The following is a 22,910-nucleotide window of genomic DNA, read 5'->3' as shown; positions in this document are numbered from 1 at the left end:
CCCATTTGAACCATTTTGAAAATCCAAGCCAGGCTGCCAGGGCGGCAGCTATCCACGTCTGCTGGCGGTCGATGAGCTGCCGATGCGCGGCCGAGCGCCGGCCTTTAGAGCGCTTCGGCGGATGAGTACCTCGGAACTATTTTACATCACGTGGTTTGAAGTGTGAAAATAGTTCCGGGATCTGCAGTTACCTCTTCCTTATGTTTACATGGGCCGGTATTGGCCCCTGGTGGCCGCTGGGGTCTTTGCTGTGTTGTTGTTGTTGTGGTTGTTGCTGTGGCCGTTCATCAATATTACCTGTTGGTTGTGTAGTGCTTGGGTGTGCCTGCGAGGCGGGCAACCCGCGGCTGCAGGCTGTCAGTTTGGTTGCTCATACTCTAGCCGCCGTGATGTCTGGTGGAGAAGGCCACAGCAGTTACTAAATACAGTTTTCCATAATTCCTGCACGAAAGAAGACGTAAATATTCCAGAATTCGAAACCTGAGCCGCTGTTAGCATGAGTGACATAAAACTAGATATCTCAGGTGTTGCGAAACAACTCTAATGACTTAAGAAAGGCATGTCTTCCGGTCCTGATGGTATAGGCCTACCAATCAGGTTCCTTTCAGAGTATGCAGACACAATAGCGCCTTTGTTAGCAATCATATACAACCGCTCACTTGACGAAAGGTCTGTTCCTAAAGACTGAACAGTAGCAAGGTCACACCAATATTCAAGAAACGAAATAGGAGTAACCCATTGAATTACAGACCCATATCACTGACCTCAATTTGCAGTAGGATTTTGGAGCACATACTGTATTCGAACAATATGAATCACCTCGAAGCAAATGACTTATTGATACATAACCAACATGGATTCAGAAAATATCGTTCTTGTGCAACATAGCTCTATATTCCCATGAAGTAATGAGTAGTGCTCAGATGGAATCCATATTCCTTGATTTCCAGAAGGCTTTTGATACCGTCCCTCACAAGCGACTATTAATAAAACTGCGTGCATGTGGAGTATCGTCTCAGTTGTGTGACTGGATTCGTGATTTCCTTTCAGAGAGATCAAAATTCGTAGTGATAGACGGTAAATCATCGAGGAGAACAGAAGTGATATCTGGCGTTCCGCAAGGTAGTGTCATAGGTCCTCTGCTGTTTCTGATTTACATAAATGATGTAGGTGATAATCTAAGCAGCCCCCTTAGATTGTTTGCAGATGACGCTGTAATTTAGTGTCTAATAAAATCGTCAGATGATCAATTCCAATTACGAAATGATCTAGAGAGAATTTTTGTATTGTGCGAAAAGTGGCAATTGGCACTAAACAAAGAAAAGTGGGTACTAAAAGAAATCCGATAAATTTTGGGTATACGATAAATAGCACAAATCTAAGGGCTGTTAATTCGACTAAATACCTAGGAATTACAATTACGAGCAAATGAAATTGGAAAGACCACATAGATAGTATTGTGGGGAAGGCGAAACAAAGACTGCGCTTTGCTGGCACAACACTTAGAAGATGCAACAAACCCACTAAAGAGACAGCCTACATTACACTTGTCCATCCTCTGCTGGAATATTGCTGCGTGGTGTGGAATCCTTACCAGGTAGGATTGACGGAGGACATCGAAAAAGTACAAAGAAGGGCAGCTCGTCTCATGTTATCGCGCAATACGGGTGAGAGTGTCACTGACATGATACACGAGTTAGGCTGGCAGTCACTGAAACAAAGGCGGTTTTCTTTGCGGCGAGACCTATTTACGAAATTTCAATCACCATCTTTCTCTTCTGAATGCGTAAATATTTTGTCGGCACCCACCTACGTACGGAGAAATGATCATCATTATAAAATAAGAGAAATCAGAGCTTGAACGGAAAGATTTAGGTGTCCCTTGTTCCCACACGCCATTCGAGACTGGACTGGTAGGCAAGTAGTATGAAAATGGTTTGATGAACCCTCTGCCAGGCATTTAAGTGTGAATTGCAGCGTAACCATGTAGATGTAGATGTAGACTATGAGTGACTTTTCTGAAAATATTTTTTTGTCGGACTTGGTAGATTGAATAGTTCCAAAGTTTTGGCTCGTAAGGGGCCATTTGTAACACGGAATCTTCAGCGAGGCAAGACGCCGTTTGATTGGAACAATAGCTTGCAACATAAATGAATGACAAGATTAAATAATAGTGCTATACTCACAAAATATTATACTAAATTAAGTAACATAGGCCCATTAATTCTGTTGCTGTGTGTAACTATGAGTACGCCCAGTGAGATTGCGTCTCAATTAAATTGGAATAATGGCGGTGTGCCACGTAATTATCTGCAGCGATGGCAGATTTGAGTCCTATCTGGAACGCTTCAATAACAAAAAGGGTGCCGTCTTCTCGGCAAGACAACTGAACTGCATAATTATTCTAATGTTTCAGCGGTTGCACCCCACAATTGATACAACCGCTTATACTAATTACCATCTTAAGTAATTCTTTATTTATATTCTGAACTTATATCTACGTTTTTGCAATAATATCATGCCCATCCTCCAAATGTGCCCTTAAAAATCTTAGAGAAATATAATTCATCTACCAAAGAAGTGGCTTACAAAACCACTCGTTCGACCGATTCTTGGGCACTTGGTAGCTAATGGAGGGACATAGCCTTGTTTTTCCACTTAGGTAGCCTCTCGGATTAGGATGCTAAGGACTTGTGATGGTTCATTGCTCGAAGAAGGATTATCAGAGTCGACACGTGCTTCGATATTTGTTGTCCGCAGTTAATGAGTGTTCACGTCGCTCACCTCATCTCTGCAGTGCGCCGACAATACCCTACTAGTTATTGTTGGTATTTCGGAATATGAATCAGTTGTGTGTGTGTTTCCGCGCTGTTCACATCGACTCATTGCTACCTTCTTCAAATTACGAATATGCCCAGGCCAAAAACCAATAATTTACGGAAATGGACCGCTGTAAGTAGGCTGTTTAGGTTTTTTTATTGGTAACGCCACCTCTGTATAAACATCACTGGCTCTATGTAAGTAGGCTGTTTAGGTTTTTTTTATTGGTAACGCCACCTCTGTATAAAAATCACTGGCTGTGCTGTGTGCAGTCTGTGTCTAGTTTGCATTGTTGTCTGCCATTGTAGTGTTGGGCAGCGGCAGCTGGATGTGAACAGCGCGTAGCGTTGCGCAGTTGGAGGTGAGCCGCCAGCAGTGGTGGATGTGGGGAGAGAGATGGCGGAGTTTTGTAATTTGTCATGAACTGCTATACATATTATGACTATTAAGGTAAATACATTGTTTTTTCTCTATTAAAATGTTTCATTTGCTAACTATGCCTATCAGTAGTTAGTGGCTTCCGTAGATTGAATCTTTTATTTAGCTGGCAGTAGTGGCGCTCGCTGTATTGCAGTAGTTCGAGTAATGAAGATTTTTGTGAGGTAAGTGATTTGTGAAAGGTATAGTTTAATGTTACTCAGGGCTTCTTTTGCAGGGATCTTTGATAGTCAGATTGCGTTGCGCTAAAAATATTGTGTGTCAGTATAAGCACAGTCATTTGTAATTGTTCAAAGGGGACGTTTCATATGTCGACCCTTAGCCGAGGATACCTCACTGGAATCTTCTGATTTTTTTCTTGTAGTTTGTGTAATTAGTGTAGCTATTGTTTATTGCTAGCGCGTAATTGTAGAGAGAATCTCCTTTGTAGTTGCAGTCTTTCATTGTTGTACAGTAAAACAGTTGTGGCATGCATGTAGATTTGCAGCAAGTATTTCGCAGCTGCGCTTGCAATTAACTAGAAATTATTTTCAGTGTTATGTTAATGTGTTCTCTTATTTTGCTCTTCAAATTGTGCTTTTCTGTGTTATCGTGTGAAATATTGTGATAATAATGGCGTGTGAAAAACGTAACACTAGGCTCCAAAGTAAATTGAGAAATGACAGCGAAGACGAAAGCAGTGTGTTAGCGCCACCGTGTAATGAATTAACTAATGTTCAAAGTAGTAATTTGGTAATTGTGCATACGGAAATGGAGCGGGCGGCAAACAATGGCGTAGGCAGTGAAACAGGTAGTGAACAGGGAAGCATTATCGATCGATTGGTCGGCAACAGCTCGCCTCAGGAATCCGAAATGACAGGACACAATTTTGCAAATACTGTAGATTCAGGTTTTGAGTCCTCACCGTTTTCGCAGATAAGTCAAGACACATTTTCTGCTTGTCAAAATGTAAATGTTGCCGGTGCAACTTCACTGCCGAAAAGCACTGAGGAACATGTTTCAGACACCAGTGCATTGTTATTACAGTTAATGCAACAAATGGGACAAAGGCTACAAAAGTTAGACACAACGCTTGAACAAAATCAGAAACAAATGGGACAAAATCTTCAATAGTTAGACACAGTGGAACAAAATCTTAAAAAGTTAGACACAATGGAACAAAATCTTCAAAAGTTAGACACAACACTTGAACAAACACGTCAAGATTTAACTGCAGAGTTACATAACATTGAATCGAAATGTCAAAAAGTCTGTAATGACGTAAAAACACAAATTTGTGAGCATTTTCAACCCATTTTTTCGCGGCATGAAAATGCATTACAGAATCACGAAGCAGCCATAAAAGAACTGCAAACCATTGTTCATGAAAATCATGAGACCTTGTGGGCTAAAATTGACTCAGTTGCATCTACCGATTCGGTTACGCAACTTGCAAAAACTCTGGAAAACTTAAAGGACACAGTAGATTCAACACAAATGGACACTCTGAAACTTGGTTCAGAAAAACACACTGAGGAAATGTGTTCACTATCGGAGAAAGTAGCCGAACTTTCGGATCAGGTCACTAACTTATCTGCAAAGGTAGATGATGATCTGAATGACAAAAGACCTGCAGCCTTCACTGACACAGAAGAGCATGAACAAATTAGAAAATTCAAACAAAATCAGAATCAAATTAATACGCAATACAAAAGAGAAATCTGGGAAGTACAAGATCAGTTGGCACAAGTAACAGAAAAATTTCATATTTCAGAGGACACTCGCGCTCCAACACGGGAAGAGGAACTTAGAAATACGGAAAAGCCACAAAATAATAACACAGGGCATTTCGGAAGTTATGAAAGAAATTGGCAATGTGCACCGAATTTTGAGATGGAACCACCGACACGACGTAACAATGACCGACTTGCGACTCGCCGACATGAGGATTTTGACTATAAGCTGTTCATTACTACACGTAAATTCAAAACGTTTAAGAATTCTGCCAACGACATTCATCCACAAGCGTGGCTCCATCAATTCTCTCATTGTTTTCCTCCCAACTGGTCATTGGAGCACAGGTTAGAATTTATGTGTGGCTACTTGGAGAATGAACCAGCTGTAAGAATGCGATCGGTCATTCACGATTGTCACAGTGAAGGAGAATTTTATCATGCCTTCCTCTCAGCGTATTGGTCTCAAGCTACACAAGACCGAGTAAAACATGGCATCATAATGATGAAACATTTCGAACAATCTGAATTCTCCAGTCTTGTGAAATATTTTGAAGACATGTTGCATAAGAATCAATGTCTTTCAAACCCATACAGCCCTTCAGAACTCATCCGCATTTGCTTAATGAAATTGCCTGAACATTTAAGAAATATTATTTTGGCAGGACGTTGCAAAGACGACATTGAAGCTTTTCAGGGACTGTTACAAGAACTGGAAATTGACACTGACAATCGCGAAACGCGAAAACAGGAGCACAACAATTACAGGTCACATCTGTCACAATTCCGCGATGAAAGAAATAATAACTGGACACGGCAAGGCTATTCTCACAACACATATCGTGACCAAAACAGACACCATCCGTATGACAACCGTTGGCAGAGTAGTAATAATTACAGGGAAAGATCACCTCTCCGCGGTAGTGACTATCACAGAGACAATCAGAGAAACAGACAATTTGGGAACCAAAATAATTATTATCAAGGGAGACAGAATAACTTTAGACGCAACGGTCCAGCGCGCAGTTACGATTCAGGGAGAAATTCTCCACCACGTGACCGACAAGAAAGAAACTATGGCATCTGCCGACATGACAACAGACGGTATGATCGTAACGACAGACCTGAATTGCATCAGAACTGGCGGGATTCAAACAGAGCAGGGCCCTCTCGAGGAGGTGAATTTGTAGAAGTTAGGTCTCCAAATCCCAATAACGACCTGCGCCAACAAAGAGACAATAGGCAATGACTCATACCGCTGGCAGCCACGAAACGTACGTATGAAACTGACGACGCAGCTGCCGTAGCTAGTAATTACGTAAAAATGGAAGACATTAGGGACATCTTACTCCAGGAACACGACATAAAACATAACAACATTGCATATCCTGTGATTCACATTACAGTAAATGATGTAAAATTTACGGCAGTACTTGACTCTGGCAGTCCCATTTCAGTAATTAGTGAAACAGCCTTTAGCTAATGCAACAAATCGAACGATTGTCCCACACTTCCGTTACGTCAGATTAAATTACAAGGTGCAATCTTTGGAAAAAGTGTAGATGTACGCCAACAAACCAACTTAGAATTCTTTTTCAAAGCCACAGCTTCTCTATGAGCTTTCTTATTGTTCCATTATTGTCGACGGAAATTATATTGGGAGTAGACTTTTTGAATGAATACAAAGCAATCTTAAACTTTCACGATGCTGAAATAAGTTTAGAAAAAGAAGGTAAGTCAGTAGCTTTGAAATTTGAAGATTGGCTCTCAAACCATGACGAGGAAATTAATCGGTTTTACCTTCTGTTAGACAACAGTTCGGAATTTTCTACGGAACTAGACCCTAACAATCACTCTGCAAGTACTGACAGGGATGATATCGACGGCATATTTGAAACTAATGAGTTAATTCAGAATAAACTTCAAACAATTGAGAATTGTAATGACACTGATAGGCAGGACCTCTTTGAGATTTTACAAGCACATTCCACAGTTTTTACTCACAAAACAGAAACAATCAAGGGATTTCAATACCAATTTCGTGTTCGTGAGCATACTAAATTTTGTGTTAGACCATACGTAATTCCAGCACATTATAGGGACTGTGTTAGAACAGAAATACAATCTATGCTTGACGAGGGCATTATTGAGCCTGCAGTAAGCTCATACAACAATCCGTTACATGTTGTTGAGAAGAAAAATGGATCGATCAGGCTTGTCTTAGATTCGAGACAAATCAATACTATCATTATTCCTGAAACAGACAGGCCGCAGACGATGGAAGAACTTCTTCAAAATTTTAATGGTGTAAAAGTGTTGTCTTCTATTGATCTCAGATCCAGCTTTTATCAGATCGAACTTCATCCAGAATGTAGAAAATACACAGCTTTCCTTTGTTTCGGCGTTTGTTATCAGTTTCGGAAACTTCCTTTTGGTTTGAACATTTCTTCAGCAGCATTCATTCGCGGGCTAAATTCCATATACCTGAGTTCTTAAAACGTCACACCACCTTATATGTGGACGATATTCTAATAGCAGAAGCTTCATGGGAACAACATAATCGCATCCTCAACAGTCTGTTACGTATTTTTGCAGACTCTGGAATTACAGTTAACTTGGAAAAGTCTGAATTCGGTAGGTCAAAGGTGAGGTTTTTGGGACATATTATTTCTTCTGAAGGCATTCAGCCGGATCCTGAAAAGTTAGAAGCAATCAGAGCCATTCCAGTTCCATCCACAAAAAAACAAGTCCGCAGTTTTCTAGGTCTCGTAAATTTTTACCGTCGTTTTCCGAATATGAAAATTCTAGTTACACCAAAACTTTGTTCTCTCACTGGAAAAAATACTATTTGGAACTGGGACGAACAATCACAGTTGGAATTCAATTCCTTGAAAGAAGCGTTACTTAACGCGCCAGTACTAGCTCATCCAGATCTCTCACAAGATTTCTGCCTTAGCACGGATTCTTCTAAAGTCGGTCTTGGTGCCCATTTATTTCAAGAAGCCATAGAAAATGACATTACTGTTCAGAAAACCATTGCTTTTGCTAGCCGAGTGCTAACAAAATCTGAAAAAAATTATTCCGTTACTGAATTAGAAGCTTTAGCTATCGTTTGGGCATTTAGCAAATTCCGTTTCTTTCTTTCTGGTAAGCACGTAATAGTATACAGTGATCATCGTGCATTACAATTTCTTATGTCTTCAAAATTAAATCATGACAGGTTAAAACATTGGGCATTGTTTCTGCAAGAATTCCGCTTCACAATAGTCTACATTCCCGGCAAGGAGAACATTGTTGAGGACGCGCTGTCACGCGCACCGGCTGGGCTTGAGAAAAGTAACACAGAAGGCAACTTTGAGAAAAATTTCAGTATTCTTTACATTCAGAAAGTCGCCTTTGAAAACTTCATCACCACATCTTTAAAGGACATTGCTCATGAACAAGATAAAGATCCGATTTGGAAAGACATCAAAAGTAAATGGCATGAAAAGACACACACTCAGATTCGGCATTATTACCTGGTTAGAAACAACATACTCTTCAAACGCTGCACTGTTGATGACAAGCTATGGGTACTTTGTATTCCAGACGATTTTGTTAATAAGTTCATTTGGTACATTCATTTCAGCTACGCACATTTTGGCCCACGAAAATGTTATCATATTCTTCGAACGACTTGTTATTTTAACAATATGGAAAAGCGAATTCGAAGAGTCTTGTCTATTTGTAACCTTTGTCAAAAGACGAAACCATCTACTATCTCACATCGTGCTCCGCTGTTTCCTATCATTCCTTCTAAATTAAAAGAATTTGCTGCTGTTGATCTCTTGGGACCGCTTGTCAGAACATCTAATGGATTTTCGTACGTTCTAGTCGCTGTTGAACTTACTTCAAAATTTGTTTCTTTCACACTGTTACGTAAAGCCACTGGACGGTCTGTATCCAACGCCTTTGTTAAAAATTTCTTACGTGAAGTTGGACACGTTAGTAAAGTCATTGCAGATAACGGACCGCAATTCAGATATGCTGTTTAGTCACGCATGCTTCGCAACCATAAAATCAAACCTGCTTTTATTTCATTGTACTCACCACATTGTGACCCCTCTGAACGGATTATGAAAGAAATCAATAAGCTTTGCAGACTTTATTGTCACAGAAAGCATCAGCATTGGGACAGATATTTACACTTATTTCAAAACGTGCTGAATGAAATGCCTCATGATTCCACTGCTTTACCACCTACTCTTGTACTGAAGAATGAAGAACCACCGAACAGAATCAGAGAGCTTGTACCTTTTCCGAATACACGTAAACTTCGACACAAAGACATAATTGATTTGGCTCTTAAAAATATAAAATCTGCAGCAAACAAAAGGAGAAAACTACACGGTAAAGCAAATGCAAAGAAATTAGAAATTGTATATTGGTCAGAAAGTTATCATTAAAGCTCATTCATTGTCACATAAGAAGAAACACTTAAGTCACAAATTCTTTCTAGTTTACAATGGACCATACAGAATCCGACGTATACCACATGATAATTGCGTTGAAGTTGAAACTCTGCGTACCAGGAAAAGTAAAGGTTTGCACCACATTTCACATGTAAAACCATTTATTGAGAGATAATCTGCTTTTTAACTTAGTCTTTGGTATAAAGCTTTTCACTTCACATTTCTAGTATGCTTTGTCAGACTTAAGAAACTGTTAACATGCAACAATGTTTGAAGTTAAATATCCAGTCTAGAACCTAGGGAACATTTTTAAACAGAAATTACGAATGCACTGTTATAGTGAACAGACGTCACAGTGTTATTGTGTGTGTACATTCTTGCTTGTTAGTTGCACGATTACGTAACGACTATATGGCTCACATACTTAGAACATTTACCAGTACTGCTAATGAGATTTTAATGCAACATTTTGGTTTACTTGAAATTTGGTGTATCATGAGGTAAGTACATTGGCTTCTGCAGAACTTAGCTTTCGGAGGACGATAACTACGACACTTCCACAGAGATTATGTTGCAACAAGACGCACATTTAGCGCTACAGGACACGTATTTGAGTGATTAATTTTGCACTTAAATCATTTATTTTTAAAAATATTTAAAGTACAATGATACAAAGGTTTCCGTGATACATTTCATTCCACTGCTGTAATCTGTAACACCTGAGCGTATAATTACATTAATCCTCAGGGGGGTACACGCTTACTTTGTGTACCATGTGTTTGGCAAGCACAAGGAGCCCTAGCTAATATGGTATTTGCTTATACAACTTTACACATCGGTACCATATTTCTCTAACACAGAATTACACAGCTATCTGATTATTTGACAGAGAAACAAACATCCTTTTTACTACGTCAGTGACAGATGTTTACGCAATTACACAGTTGGATAACTTCACACTTATGAAACTGTATTTTGTCTGTACTTTGTAAACTGTTCGTATTTTTTCGGAACCATTGTGATATTATGAGAGCTTTGAATGATATATTTGGTATGGGATCACGATTTTTAAAGTACGTTTCAGGCAGATGACACTTTTGACATGAGCAGAGAATTTTTGTTAGGCTTTGAGATTATTGGAGGAAGCTACGACGATTTTGAGATTTGACTGAGGTGTTATGATATTAGTACGACGACAATGTGTATTATGTTGTTGAGGAATGTTTATTATGCTACGTATTTCTCATGATGAAATATTGAAGAAGTGTTGATGAATATGTATATGTATAATGAGGTACGGAATAATGAGTAGTGGTTAGGGATTCTGATTTGTGGACCAGGATGTTGGAAACCAAGAATCGTACTTTAAGAGTTATGAAATGTATGTAAAAGCGTGAATGTATTGCAATGCCGACGAAAATTTTTTGGACTCTGTTATATTTACAGGATTTTGTTTCTACAGATTTGTAACGCAAATTCTTGACCTGTGAAATATTTTTATATGAGACTCACTGTAGCGGAAACTGGTGTCATAAATATTTCGGTAAGAAAGTTAAGTGACCACCTGCACGTAATGCGTCGTGGGCACCCAGCTGGGCGACAGTCGCCTGAAAAAAAAAAAAAAGCCATTAGCGTGTGCCTTTCAGAGGTACAGGTTGAGAAAAAAAAAGGGAGGCGATTATCCTCGCTATTGACAGTCCTTTGTAGAAAGCATCGCAAATACGACATGCTCATAACTTGGAAACATTCTTACATCTGCACACCTGATTAGGACAAGTGTCTATCTACGAGAATTGAGAGAATTTCTACTAACTTATGAAATGCCTCATGACTACTGAATGATTATTTTATGCTTTACTTTGTACATAGTTGCTTATTTCATTTGATATCTGGTTTCCAGCTGTCTTGCAGCATTGGTTTCATAAAATAAAATTAAATGCGTTTGCTAATGTGAACACTTTCTGTCAACAGATCTATTAAATAATTATTTTATGACCCACATTCTTCGAAAAAGGAGCTCTTGGAATGGAAAGAACAATAAGAAGGGACTAATAACAGTAACTGCATATATCATTTTCTTTTCAAGTACTTGGTAACTTTTTTGGTAGAATAACTTCTTGTGGTGCACCACTTTAATTACTTAGACATTAAGATGTGATTATACATTTCCCTTATCTGCATTGTTATCTTTAGTGTACTATTTTTTTTGCTTGAGCTATGTCATGTTTAGGTATTTCATTTTCTGCTGCTGTTTACCAGGTATAATGTTACTGAATTTGACTTTGTATTACGCTGTTAAGCCAGTTTTACTATGCATTTATTTTTCTTGTTTGCTGCTCATTGCCTTATATTAGTTGTAATTTATGCTGCTTGCTTTGCCTTTTGTATTTTTTATCATTGCAGTTTGTGTTAATTGTTTTGTGCTGCTGCATTGGCTCGTCCCTTAGTTTAGCATCTGAGCTCAGTAGATTTAAGTTAGCTTAAGAGGGGGTAGACTATATAAGAAACTAACTATGATGAATTGGAAGTAATGCATTGAGAAGATATAAGAAAATGGTTTGGCCAAAAAAAAAGTAGTGTACAGTGGAGAAAAACTATTTTGAAAGAGGATGTGAACAGAATACAGAAAGCAGGCTTAGATAGTACTTTTGGGAATAATGATAAACAAAGGGAGATCTCCATGCAAAATACTGCAGTAAAACAAACCCTGTCCTCTCCTTTTGTGTCATCCCTCTATATGTTTGTGTACTCTTGTGTAATTGTGTTTTTCCTGTCTTTATGTGTCTAGCTGATGTTGTTATGTTGTAGAATTTTTCAAATACTATGTTATTTTCTTTGTAAAGATGTTTAGACATTATTTATTCTGTTCTGTTTTAATGCTCATGTGTGAAGTTGATGTTTCAAAAGTTATTCTGATCTTTTATGTATTTACTTATATCATAATTCCTGTAACACTGATGTATATGTTTATTTCTATTCTTTTGTAAAGCCCCTATTACTACAAATGTTATCTGTATTATTATGTTTTTAATGATGTGTTTTGTACCTTTGATATTGTATTCTCATGTTATAAAATTGTAATTGACACCAGTTCATCAAATTAAGTAACTTGTAAGTTACATTTCACTGCACACGTTTCTGTTGGTCATAGTATATGGACAATATGTGAGAAGTAGAGACTGTTAGTGTTTGCACGTGTGTTAATAATTCAGCAAGGGACTGGATAACAGCATTGCTGGTTCTAAGGACATTTCAAACAAATTTTTTTGTGAGTGGACATGTGGTGGATTATGGACTTGCTATATTCTCCACAAGACTCTTCGATGGTGATTGTGCACCTGCACAGTCGCAACAGAAGGTTGCTGGCCATCTCTACAAGGACTACAGTGGGTCTGCATCTTTGATGGCCCACCAATACCATTATTTCTACAAGAGACTGCAGTGGGTCTGCACCTCTGGTGGCCCACCAATACCATAATCTCTACCAGCACTACTATGGGTCTGCTCTGTGATGACCTACCTACCAATATTATTCAAAACTTCGACTGACTCTGTTGTGGGTTTGCTCTGTTGTGGCACATTACCTGTCTGCATGTCAAGAGTCAACACTGTCTTTCCATTGGAAGGACACTACTTCTTCAAGACTGCATGGAAATCCACTACTTCTGTGTGGATTCTCTTTTACTGTTCAGACTTTGAAAAAAAAGAAAAACACTGTAATTTTACTGTGATGAATCAGGACTGTCTTTATAGACTGTGAGAAAATTTTAGCTTTTGACCAACATTGTATCAATAAGTGCGTGCATTTGATATATTTGTTATTATAATTATGCAAAATTTTATCAAATCATTATTGGCCACTGCCCAAAACAATTTGTAAAATTTTTTGTGGGGAGCATGGCGCCTATGTAAGTAGGCTGTTTAGGTTTTTTTATTGGTAACGCCACCTCTGTATAAAAATCACTGGCTCTGTGTAAGTAGGCTGTTTAGGTTTTCAGAAAAACACACTGAGGAAATAAGTACACTGTCAGAGAAAGTAGCCGAACTTTCGGATCAGTTCACTAACTTATCTGCAAAGGTAGATGATGATCTGAATGACACAAGACCTGTAGCCATCACTGACACAGAAGAGTATGAACAAATTAAGAAATTCAAACAAAATCAGAATCAAATTAATATACAGTACAAAAGAGAAATCCGGGAAGTACAAGATCAGTTGGCACAAGTAATATAAAAATTACAAATTTCAGAGGACACTCGCGCTCCAACACGGGAAGAGGGACTTAGAAATACGGAAAAGCCGCAAAATAATAACACAGGGCATTTCGGAAGTTATGAAAGAAATTGGCAATGTGCACCGAATTTTGAGATGGAACAGCCGACACGACGTAACAATGACCGACTTGCGACTCGCCGACATGATGATTTTGACTATAAGCTGTTCATTACTACATGTAAATTCAAAACGTTTAAGAATTCTGCCAACGACATTCATCCACAAGCGTGGCTCCATCAATTCTCTCATTGTTTTCCTCCCAACTGGTCACTGGAGCACAGGTTAGAATTTATGTGTGGCTACTTGGAGAATGAACCAGCTGTAAGAATGCGATCGGTCATTCACGATTGTCACAGTGAAGGAGAATTTTATCATGCCTTCCTCTCAGCGTATTGGTCTCAAGCTACACAAGACCGAGTAAAACATAGCATCATAATGATGAAACGTTTCGAACAATCTGAATTTTCCAGTCTTATGAAATATTTTGAAGACATGTTTCATAAGAATCAGTATCTTTCAAACCCATACAGCCCCTCAGAACTCATCCACATTTGCTTAATCAAATTACCTGAACATTTACGGCATATTATTTTAGCAGGACGTTGCAAAGACGACATTGAAGCTTTTCAAGGACTCTTACAAGAATTAGAAATTGACACAGACAGTCGCGGGATGCGAAAACAGGAAAACAATCACTACAGGTCACATCCGTCACAATTCCGTGATGACAGAAGCAATAACTGGACACGACAAGCCTATTCTTACAACGTAAATCGTGACCAAAACAGACACCACCCATATGACAACCACCGGCAGAGTAATAGTTACAGAGAAAGATCGCATTTCCGTAGTAATGAATATGACAGAGACAATCATAGAAACAGACAATTTGGCAACCAGAACTATTATTATCACGGGAGACAGAATACCTTCAGACGCAACGGTCCACCATGCAGTGATAATTCAGGGAGAAATTCTCCACCACTTAACCGACAAGAAAGAAACTACAGGAACTACCGACATGACGACAGACGATATAATCATAACGACAGACCTGAATTTCATCAGAACTGGCGGGATTTAAACAGGGCTGGGCCCTCTGGGCAAGGTGAATTTGTAGAAGTTAGACCTCCTAATCCCAATAACGACACGCGCCAACAAAGGAACAGACAATGACTTGCACCGCAGGCAGCCGCGTGCGCCGGCTGGCTCAGAGAAAAATAACATAGACGCTAACCTTGAGAAAAATTTTAGCATTCCTCACCGACGTATACCACATGATAATTCCGTTCAAGTTGAACCTCTGCATACTAGGAAGATTAAAGGATTGCACCAAATTTCACATGTAAAACCGTTTATGAAAGATAATCTGCTTTATAACTTAGTCTTTGCTATAAAATTTTTCACTTCACGTTACTAGTATGCTTTGTCAGACTTAGAATCTGCTAATATTCAACAATGTTTGAAGTTAAATATCCAGTCAAGAACCAAGAGAACTTATTTCAACAGAAATTATGAAAGCATTGTTATAGTGAACAGACGACACAGTGTTGTTATTTGTACATTCTTGCTTGTTAGTTGCACGATTACGTAACGACTATAAGGCTTACATACTTACAACATATACTGGCACTGCTAATGAGATTCTAATGCAACATTTTCGTTTACTTGAAAATACATTCTGGATTTAAGGTACTTTCAGTGAAATACCAGATGACACAGTGGTTAGTTTATGTGACAGCTACACGATTTTATCACGACGCTACTAATGAGTGACAATTTACAATGTTGCTTTTGCAGTGTTTCTGTTTTATATCTGCACAGTTTTCTGTTTTATTCTGGAAAGTAAAACATGTTTTAGTAGTAACTTTTGTGGTATAGCTACAATGAGACTGCCTTTTCCGTAGCACAACAATACGTTACAGCACAGTACTTTCTTCATCACGGCAATAAGCGTAATAACTAAGATATCTATATGCAAAGCATTTCACTTTTGTTTATCATGAGGTAAGTACATTGACTTCTGCAGAAATTAGCTTTCGGAGGACAATAACTACGGCACTTCCACAAAGACTATCTTACAGCAAGACGCACATTTAGCGCTACAGGACACGTATTTGAGTGATTAATTTTGCACTTAAATCATTTATTTTTAAAGATATTTGAAGTACAATGATACAAAGGTTTTCCGTGATACATTTCTTTCCATTGCTGTAATCTGTAACACCTGAGGGTATAATTACATTAATCCTCAGGAGGGTACACGCTTAGTTTGTGTATCATGTGTTTGGCAAGCACAAGGAGCCCTAGCTAATATGGTATTTGCTTACACAACTTTAGACATCGGTACCATGTTTCTCTAACACATAATTACACAGCTATCTGATCATTTAACTGAGAGAGACAAACTTTTTTACTACATCAGTGACACATGTTTATGCAATTACACAGTTGGGTAACTTCACACTTACGAAATTGTATTTTGTCTGTACTTTGTAAACTGTTCATATTTTTTCGGAACCATTGTGATACTATGAGAGCTTTGAATGATATATTTGGTATGGGATCATGATTTTTAAAGTGTGTTTGAGGCAGATGACACTTTTGACATGAGCAGAGAATTTTTTTAGGTTTTGAAATTATTGGAGGAAGCTATGACGATTTTGAGATTTGACTGAGGTGTTATGATGTTATTATTACGACGACTATGTGTATTATGCTGTTAAGGTATGTTTATGATCAATAAGCTGATGCTATATGAGGAATTTGATTATGCCACGTATCTGTTATGATGAAATATTGAAGAAGTGTCGATGATTAAGGTAAGTAATAATGAGTAGTGGTTAGGGACTCTGATTTATGAAAAGGATGTTGGAAACCAGGAATCGTACTATAAGAGTTACGAAATGTGTGTAAATGCGTGAATGTATCACAATGCCGGCGAAAATTTTTTGGACACTTATATTTACAGGATTTTGTTTCTACACATTTGTAACGCAAATTCTCGACTTGTGAAATTTTTTTTTTGGTGAGACTGTCACTGGTCGTAAATATTTCGGCAAGAAAGTTAAGTGACCTTCACGCAATGTGTCGTGGATGCCCAGCTGTGCCACCTGCCTGGAGAAAAAAAGAGAGAGACCATTAACCTCGCTATTGACATTCCTTTGTAGAAAGCATCGCAAATACGACACGCTCATAACTTGGAAACATTCTTACATCTGCACACCTGATTAGGACAAGTGTCTATCTACGAGAATTGAGAGAATTTCTACTAACTTATGAAATGCATCATGACTACTTAATGATTATTTTATACTTTACTTTGTACATAGTTGCTTATTTCATTTGATATCTGGTTTCCAGCTGTCTTGCAGCATTGGTTTCATAAAATAAAATTAAATGCATTTGCTAATGTGAACACTTTCTGTCAACAGATCTATTAAATAATAATTTTGTGATCCACATTCTTCAAAAAAGGAGCTCTTGGAAAGGAAAGAACAATAAGAAGGGACTAGTAACAGTAACTACATACATAATTTTCTTTTCAAGTACTTCGTAATTTTTTGTAGAATTAGTTTTTGTGGTGCACCACTTTAATTACTTAGACATTAAGATGTGATTATACATTTCCCTTATCTGCATTGTTATCTTTAGTGTACTAGTTTTTCTGCTTGAGCTATGTCATGTTTAGGTATTTCATTTTCTGCTATTGTCTGCCAGGCATAGTGCTACTAAATTTCACTATACATTACTCTGTTAAGCCAGTTTTACTACTGATTTATTTTTCTTGTTTGCTGCTCATTGCCTTATATTAGTTGTAATTTATGCTGCTTGCTTTGCAAATCTGCATTTTTTGTCATTCCTGTTTGTGTTAATTGTTTTGTGCTGCTGCATTGCCTCGTCCCTTAGTTTAGCATCTGAGCTCAGTAGATTTAAGTTAGGTTAAGAGGGGTAGACTATATAAGAAACTAACTATGATGAATTGGAAGAAATGCATTGAGAAGTTATACGAAAAAAAGTACAGAAAGCAGGTATAGGTAGGATTTTCTTGGAAATAAATGATGAGGTAAGATAATGGAAAATAAATAATGAAGTAAGAAATATGTGAACATATAAATACAGAAAGCATGCTTGGATAGAATTTTTTTGGTGGAAACAAATGTTGAAATAAGACGAAAGATCTATGGAATGAAGTTTTGGGTTGGACTGCAGTACCAAATGTTACACTGAAAACAAACCCTGCACTTTCCTCTTGTGTTATTCTACTATGTGTTTGTGTACCCTTGTGAACTTGTGTTTTTCCAGTCTTAATGTGTTTAGCTAAAAAGAGTTATGTTGTAGAATTTTTCTGATAATATGTTATTTTCTTTGTAAAGATGTTTAGACATTATTTATTCTGTTTTGTTTTAATGCTCATGTGTGAAGTCGATGTTTCAATAATTATTCTGATCTTTTATGTATGTACTCATGTCATAATTAGTGTAACACTGATGTATATGTCTATTTCTATTCTTTTGTAAAGCCTGTTTTACTACAAATGTTATCTGTATTGTTATGTTCTTTAATGATGTATTTTGTACCTTTGTTATTGTATTCTTATGTTATAAAATTGTAATTGACACCAGTTCATCAAATTAAGTAACTTGTAAGTTACATTTCACTGCACACGTTTTTGTTGGTCATAGTATATGCACAATATGTGAAGAAAGAGAGGACTGTTAGTGTCTGGACGTGTGTTAATAATTCAGCAAGGGACTGATTAACAGCATTGCTGGTTCTAAGGACAATTCCAAAAAAGTTCATGAGTGCACAATTGGTGGTTTATGGACTTGCTATATTGTCTGCAAGACTTCTAAGGACAATTCCAAAAACTTTGTGAGTGCACAAGTGGTGGTTATGGACTTGCTATATTATCCGCAAGACTCTTCAATGGTGATTGTGCACCTACACAGTCACAACAGATGGCTGCTGGCCATCTCTGCAAGGACTACAGTGGGTCTGCATCTTTGATGACCCACCAATACCATTATTTCTACGAGGACTGCAGTGGGTCTGCACCTCTGGTGGCCCACAAATACCGTAATCTCTACCAGGACTACAGGGGGTCTACTCTGTGATGACCTACCTACCAATATTCTTCAAAACTTCGACTGACTCTGCTGTGGGTTTGCTGTGTTGTGGCGCATTACCTGTCTGCATGTGAAGAGTCAGCACTGTCTTTTCCTCGGAAGGACAACACTACTTCTTCAAGACTGCATGGAAATCCACTACTTCTGTGTGCAATTTCTTTTACTAATGAGACTTTGTAAAAAAAAAAAAAACTGTAATTACTATTATGATGAATGATCAGGACTATCTTTATGGACTGTGAGAAAATTTTAGCTTTTGACCAACATTGTATCTATAAGTGGGTGCATTTGATATCTTTGTTATTGTAATTATGAAAAATTTTATCAAATCATTATTGGCCACTGCCCAAAACAATTTGTAAAATTTTTTGTGGGGAGCATGGGGGCTATGTAAGTAGGCTGTTTAGGTTTTTTTATTGGTAACGCCACCTCTGTATAAAAATCACTGGCTGTGCTGTGTGCAGTCTGTATCTAGTTTGCATTGTTGTCTGCCATTGTAGTGTTGGGCAGCGGCAGCTGGATGTGAACAGCACGTAGCGTTGCGCAGTTGGAGGTGAGCCGCCAGCAGTGGTGGATGTGGGGAGAGAGATGGCGGAGTTTTGTAATTTGTCATGAACTGCTATATATATTATGACTATTAAGGTAAATACATTGTTTGTTCTCTATTAAAATCTTTCATTTGCTAACTATGCCTATCAGTAGTTAGTGGCTTCCGTAGTTTGAATCTTTTATTTAGCTGGCAGTAGTGGCGCTCGCTGTATTGCAGTAGTTCGAGTAATGAAGATTTTTGTGAGGTAAGTGATTTGTGAAAGGTATATTTTAATGTTACTCAGGGCCATTCTTTTGCAGGGATCTTTGATAGTCAGATGGCGTTGCGCTAAAAATATTGTGTGTCAGTATAAGCACAGTCATTTGTAATTGTTCAAAGGGGTACGTTTCACCGCGAGCGATTATGCTTTCACAACAGACGGAAAAATAACAAGTAGGATTATATGAAGACAGAGAGAAGTTCCAACGGAGAACGGCGCGTTTTGTCACGGGCTCGTTCAGTAAGCGGGAGAGCATTACAAGGGTGCGCTGTAAACTCAGGCTGCGGTCAGTGCAAAAGAGTCGTCGTACAGGCTCTGGACAAAACTACGCTGTGTTTACAATTAAACTTTCGCAGCTTCAGCCAGTGTACGCGGAAAAACCACTTACCGTATGGGTACCAACATTCACAGGAATGATATTCAGACTGTACAAGGCAGAATTAGCATTGTTAGCAGCGTTAGTGTCACGAACGCCCCTAGGCGCCGGCTCTGATACACGAGCATCAGAGTGCATTGGAGTTGTAGACAGTCAACGGGGGTCATACAGGTGCTTCATCAAAACAACGCCAACAGTGCATTAAAGGAATGTGGAGAGTACCTTTCTCCGCACCGGAGTTCAACAACATGATTCGGAAGTCCGGATTAACCGGACGTTTGGGACTCGATTCTGGGAGAGGCCGACGGCCAATTACACCTCACATTGTTGAAGAAGTCAGTGCTGCCACGGCTGAGAATGCTGGACGCAGTGTGCGATCTCGAGCTGCATCACGACAGCTGAACAGTCAACGGTCCACCGTTCAGTAAGTGCTGCGAACAATTCTGGAATGGTATCTGTAGCACGGTCTGCAGAAACAGGATGTAGTCTTTGTAAGTTGATGATGAAAGAGTCAATGGTGAAAGAGACATATGTCTATACAAGGCAATGTACAACATGTGGCAGCTGGCAGAGGGCTAGTTTAGAGTAATATTAACGATTTAGAGCCCAGTTACATTCTCGCATTGTGCGCCAGATAATTTAGGTTTTTTGTGCTTGTCTACTCGCCAAAATCACGTATGGGGCTAGTATAGTTGACTTTTATTCATCTATTTATTTGTTTTCTGTACATTTTGTAAGTGGGCTGTTTAGGTTTTTGTGTTGGTAACGCCACGTAGCGCCCTGTATGAAAATCACTGACTGTGATGTGTGCAGTCTGTGGCTGATTTGCATTGTTGGAATATTTGCTATTGTAGTGTTGGGCAGTTGGATGTGAACAGTGAAACGTCCCCTTAGAAAAATTAATGAATTATTGTGCTGATAAACATCTTATGTTATTTGATTTTTAAACAGCTGAGCAGAACTGAATGTACTCAGACATTTCTGTCTTTACTTATTCTGATCATCACTAAACTGACACACAATATTTTTAGCGCAACGCCATCTGACTTTCAATAATCCCTACAAAAGAATGGCCCTGACCAACATTAACCTATACCTTTCACAAATCACTTACCTCACTAAAATCTTCGTTACTCGAACTACTGCAATACAGCGAGCGGCACTACTGCCAGCTAAATAAGAGATTCAAACTACTGAAGGCACTAACTACTGATAGGCATACTAAGCAAATGAAAGATTTTGATAGAGAACAAACAATGTATTTACCTTAATAGTCTTCAAAAGTCATAATATATATATATATCAGTTCATGATATCCAGTATTACAAATTTACTCTTTCTGGCGGACACACGTCCAGATCGTCCGCTCTTGAAACTCCGCCATCTCTCTCCCCACATCCACCACTGCTGGCGGCTCACCTCCAAGTGCGCAGCGCTACGCGTTGTTCACATCCAACTGACCAACACTACAATGGCGACTATTTCAACAATACCAACCAACCACAGACTGCACACAGCACAGCCAGTGATTTTCATACAAAGTGCTACGTGGCGTTACCAATATAAAAACCTAAACAGCCTGCTTACAACAGCGCGTAGCGTTGGGCAGTTGGAGGTGAGCCGCCAGCAGTGGTGGATGTGGGCAGAGAGATGGCAGAATTTTGAGAGCGGACGATCTGGACGTGTGTCCATCAGAAAGAATGAATTTGTAATACTGGATATCATGAACTGACTATATATGATGACTTTTGAACATTATTTCATTTAAAGAAACTAAAACTGAAAGTAAGCAGTCAGATGTCCGAAACGTAGCTGTGATTCACAGGCGTACCTTAGTGGGCCGGCAAAGATGCACCTGTTACTGAAGCCTGATGCCGCCTTCGTACCTCACCAAACATCAAGAAGTTTATACACATCGATTTTCTGAAAAGAAATGACGAAGTAAGCTTTAGAAACTGGTCAAAACAAGTTCTGCACTTCAGCTAATATGCACGTCGTAGTTGAGTTTAACTAACACATGCGTTGCAGAATAGTGTTCTGATGAGAACATCAAATTACATATACACATGTTTAAAGTAGATGTAGTTTTCGTAAGAACCTAAAATGAGTTAACATACTTCTTAATAAAAACGAACAGCACGTTATACTTATAGGAGCACTTTTATAACGAGCAGACTGTTCGAAGAAAATCCAAAGTTGATCGAAGCTGAAGAGATTTATAAAACAGTAACGCCACGAAATCAAAGTGACTCATCACTGTACATATCACAAGACCACGAATAACAAAGAAGAACACAAGTTTCTTGTACTAACATGTTAAGATTCCACAGAACGCTTAAATGTTCGAAAAAACACCGATGTAAACAGAATTATAAACGTCAAATGTTATGTCCCATTTCCAGAAGTTCTGCTATAATAAGTGTACCATCTGAAAAAGAAACCAACTCAAAACTAGTAATATATCAATAAATAAAACCCTAAATGCATGGTAAGTCGTTAGGGTATACTAACTCGTACTGAACAATCATGCTACCACTACTATACGAAAAGTAAAGGGAAACTGAATTTTTTGTATTTTCATTAATTTCGTTTCAGAATAATGCAGTCATACAAAAGAAACTGACAGGTTACATTTACATATCCCTGAAAATGCTCAGTCTGCTATAAACAGGTCTGTGATCGAGTTTGGTTACATGGGCATTGTGGACCTTCAGTATAATGTTCAGATATTGTATTGCTCTGCAAACATGTGCATCCACGGTATTTAAATTTAATGTGTTGGAGTTTAGACAAGAAAAAAAATCGCAACCTGGCATGGCATATTTGGCTAATAACTGTGTGCAAATTTGTAACACTTTCCCTGACAGCAACCTCTATCGTTTTGCACATTTTCACTGTT

The 22,910-nt window shown here is 38.5% G+C and overlaps 1 long non-coding RNA gene across 1 annotated transcript in view; it reads right to left on the bottom strand.

The window, feature by feature from the left end:
- Positions 1–22,029, bottom strand: part of LOC124717324 — a 33,489-nt gene extending 11,460 nt beyond the window's left edge. The window contains exon 1 of the long non-coding RNA XR_007005736.1: positions 21,843–22,029. This is a non-coding gene — a long non-coding RNA (uncharacterized LOC124717324). The remainder of the gene's footprint in view (positions 1–21,842) is intronic.
- Positions 22,030–22,910: the final 881 nt, after the last annotated feature.

Source organism: Schistocerca piceifrons, chromosome 9 (genome assembly GCF_021461385.2).
Source record: "Schistocerca piceifrons isolate TAMUIC-IGC-003096 chromosome 9, iqSchPice1.1, whole genome shotgun sequence".
Classification (NCBI taxonomy): domain Eukaryota; kingdom Metazoa; phylum Arthropoda; class Insecta; order Orthoptera; family Acrididae; genus Schistocerca; species Schistocerca piceifrons.
Note: the sequence above shows the minus strand (reverse complement) of the source record. Positions and strands in the feature narration are given on the sequence as shown.